The sequence below is a fragment of the Arachis ipaensis genome, chromosome B5 (assembly GCF_059453495.1).
Source record: "Arachis ipaensis isolate K30076 ecotype BB chromosome B5, ASM5945349v1, whole genome shotgun sequence".
NCBI lineage: Eukaryota > Viridiplantae > Streptophyta > Magnoliopsida > Fabales > Fabaceae > Arachis > Arachis ipaensis.
Genome location: NC_142440.1, coordinates 118,720,092 through 118,724,350, shown reverse-complemented (window position 1 = coordinate 118,724,350; position 4,259 = coordinate 118,720,092). Strand labels below are relative to the sequence as shown.

At 30.3% G+C, this 4,259-nt stretch overlaps 1 non-coding gene across 1 annotated transcript; it reads left to right on the top strand.

Annotated features, from left to right (window-relative positions):
* The first annotated feature begins 3,825 nt into the window (after nucleotides 1-3,825).
* Nucleotides 3,826-3,899, top strand: TRNAI-AAU (transfer RNA isoleucine (anticodon AAU)). Its single transcript has one exon. It is a non-coding gene; the product is annotated as a tRNA-Ile (tRNA).
* The last annotated feature ends 360 nt before the right edge of the window (nucleotides 3,900-4,259 follow it).

Here is a 4,259-nt window from a genome sequence, read left to right as displayed (position 1 = left end):
GATAAACTAAGAAAAGTATATATAGGCCTATTAGCAGAGTTGGTTAGAGCGTCGTGCTACTAACACGAAGGTCGCAGGTTTGAGACCTGCATGGGCCATTAGAGGAAATTTGTTTTTTAAAGTCATGAATTTTCAGAGTATAAAAATAATGGCCTATCCATGTCGACGAGTGTTGATATGTTCCTTTTTATTTTTTGTTCCAAGAAAGAAATTGAATTGCGTATAAAACCTTAACAACGATACGATGGTAGTTTTTGAAACATATTTCTACCAAACAATACGTATACGGAGCAAATTATAGCACTTGTTATGGTACTACATTATTGTCTTCCTATCAAAAAATTTTGCCGGAACATGTAAGGGAAATTGATGGAAGCTCTATCCCTAATACCTGAAAGTACATGTATTTGACAAGTTCGTTACCTTAGTAAAAAGAGCAAAACTTCTTGCAAAATTTACTTAGATTAGTGTTTTGATATTTATACTCTTTATGTTACGAACGTAACAATCACATCCCATTCTTCCTTTATTGCTAAGAGGGTCATAAATCAAAGTCCAAATAAAAGTTAAACTCTTGCCAATTTTTTTAAAATATCTCAATGCATTCATAGTGAATGATAGATTATAAAACTTTCCAATCTTAATCTCTTTCATAAGTAGATTTCATGTGGAATGATATAGAGGAGTTTGGATTTTACTATGTCATCAAATCAAGTAAGATTTTTAGATTATTCCAGTTTTATTAGATAAATATATCTCTCAAAAAATTCTTTTCTTACCTGTTGAGAGAGATAAATATTAAATAAAGACAAACAAAAAAGAAAACATAATGTTACTCTCTGTTAATCGTTTATAAACATAGTATGCTTTAATGCATCAACCAACAACGCTAAGAAAGACAATAAAAAGATGACTTCAATTGTGGTTGAATTCAACCCCAAGTTTTAGTTCTGATCATTCGTTGACCTTAGTACTCCACTTAAACAACCATTTTTTGACCATGCAAAGGTTTTGCGCCATTCTTTCTAATCAAAATTTGGTCTCTGCTCTAATGTCATAGAGAAAACAAAAGCTAATTATCCAATCCAAGGGGTGATATTGGTATTCTTTTTAGTACAAGATTTAGCACACATTACCCTTACAACTTCAAATTTTAGATATCTTCGTACCAAAAAGCTATCATTATAGTTAAGTTAGTTGCCACAATCTTTTCAAGTGTAATAACAAAATTCTTGTCGAATTTCATTTTCTTCTTAACAACTTCATATTTGTGAACCATAACTATGCTATATTTGTAGTTTTTCTAGCACATTAAGCATCAAAACCATGGGTGTAAAGTTTGAACAATATGAAGCGTTTTCTTCTATGCATTGTAACTTGATATTCCACGGGGGTCAAGTTGGCAAAATCAAATGGGAAGTTCTATGGTATCTTAAGCGTTGTTCACCATAACGTTCTCCTTTTATATTTTAATCTTGGCAAATGAGCTGGATATGCTATCACTTTTGAACATAATATGCAAAGATCTCAAATATAATACGAGGTGCAAAATTTATATCATATTATTTAGTGCACACCAACTAAACAAAATTCCTTATATGTTCAAAGAAATTTTTATTCTAATTTTCCTAATTCGCATACTTTTATTTTCTCACCAGCCAAGACATTGAATATATCACTCTATTTTTAATTGATTTGTTAATTATTTATGTATTGATTCTAGCTATTTCTTGCAAATAAAGTAGGGCAAAATACACCAAATACTGGAATACCACCAACAGATATATAATGATATCACTAATGTACTGTGATACACCCTGATGATTTATAGAAATAGAATATGAAAACTTTTATTAAAACGGATTAACAGGGAAATTAAAAGTTTTATACATGTCGATAAACTAAGCAAGGAAATATATAGGCCTATTAACTCAGTTGGTTAGAGCGTCGTGCTAATAACGCGAAGGTCGCAGGTTCGAGACTTGCATGGGCCATTAGATTAAATATGTTTTTTAAAGGCATGAATTTTCAGAGTATAAAAATAATGGCCTATCCATGTTGACGAGTGTTGATATGTTCCTTTTTAACTTTTATAAGTTTTTGTTCCAAGAAAGAAATTGAATTGCGTATAAAACCTTAACAACGATACGATGGAAGTTTTTGAAACATATTTCTACCAAACAATATGTATATGGAGCAAATTATAGCACTTGTTATGATACTACATAATTGTCTTCCTATGAAAAAAGTTTGCCGAAACATGAAAGGAAAAATTGATGGAAGCTCTAAACCTAATACCCGAAAGTACATGTATTTGACAAGTTCTTTACCTTAGTAAAAAGAGAAAAATTTCTTACAAAATTTACTTAGATTAGTGTTTTAAAATTTATACTCTTTATTTTACCAACGTAAAAATTATATCCCATACTTAATTTATTGCTAAGAGGGCCATAAATCAAAATCCAAATGAAAGTTAAGCTCTTGACAAATTTTTTTTAAATATCTTGATGCATTCATAATGAAGGATACATTATTAAACATTCTAATCTTAATCTCTTTCATAAGAAGATTTCATGTGGAATGATATGGAGCTGTTTGGATTTTACTATGTCATAAAATCAAGTAGGATTTTTAGATTATTCCAGTTTTATTAGTTAAATATATCACTCAAAAAATTGTTTTCTTACCTGTTGAGAGAAATAAATATTAATAAAAGACAAACAGAAAAAGAAAACATAATGTTACTCTCCGTTAATCGTTTATAAACATAGCATGCTTTAATGCATCAACCAACAACGCCAGGAAAGACAATAAAAAGATGACTTCAATTGTGGTTGAATTCAACCCCAAGTTTTAGTTCCGATCATTCATTGACCTTAGAACTCCACTTAAACAACCATTTTTTGACAATGCAAAGGTTTTGCGCCATTCTTTCTAAACAAAATTTGGTCTCTGCTCTATTGTCACAGAGAAAACAAAACCTAATTATCCATTCCAAAGGGTGATATTGGTATTCTTTTTTGTACAAGATTTAACACACATTACCCTTATAACTTCAAATTTTAGATATCTTCGTACCAAAAAGTTATCATTATAGTTAAGTTAGTTGCCACAATCTTTTTCAACTGTAATAACAAAATTCTTGTCGAATTTCATTTTCTTCTTAACAACTTTATATTTTTGAACCATAACTATGCTATATTTGTTGTTTTGCTAGCACATTAGGCATCAAAACCATGGGTATAATGTTTGAACAATATGAAACGTTTTCTTCTATGCATTGTAACTTGAAATTCCATGGGTCAAGTCGGCAAAAGCAAATGAGAAGTTCTATGGTATCTTAAGCGTTGTTCACCATAACGTTCTCCTTTTACATTTTAACCTTGGCAAATGAGCCAGATATGCTATCACTTTTGAACATAATATGCAAAGCTCACAAATATAATACGAGGTGCAAAATTTATATCATATTCTTTAGTGCAGACCAACTAAACAAAATTCCTTATATGTTCAAAGAATTTTTTTCTAATTTTTCTAATTCGCGTACTTTTATTTTCTCACAAGCAAAGACATTGAATATATCGCTCTATTTTAAATTGATTTGTTAATTATTTATATATTGATTATAGCTTTTTCTTGCGAATCAAGTAGGTTAAAATACACCTAATACTGGAATACCACCAACAGATATATAATGATATCACTAATGTGCTGTGATACACCCTGATGATTTATAGAAATAGAATATGAAAACTTTTATTAACACAGATTAACAGGAAAATTAAAAGTTTTATACATGTCGATAAACTAAGAAAAGAAAATATAGGCCTATTAGCTCAGTTGGTTAGAGCGTCGTGCTAATAACGCGAAGGTCGCAGGTTCGAGACCTGCATGGGCCATTAGAGGAAAAATGTTTTTTAAACCCTTGAATTTTCAGAGTATAAAAATAATGGCCTCTCCATGTCGACGAGTGTTGATATGTTCCTTTTTATCTTTTATAAGTTTTTGTTCCAAGAAAGAAATTGAATTGCATATAAAACCTTAACAACGATACGATGGAAGTTTTTGAAACATATTTCTACCAAACAATACGTATATGGAGAAAATTATAGCACTTGTTATGGTACTACATAATTGTCTTCCTATCAAAAAAGTTTGTCGGAACATGAAAGGGAAATTGATGGAAGCTCTATACCTAATACCCAGAAGTACATGTATTTGACAAGTTGTTTACCTTAGTAAAAAGAGCAAAACTTCTT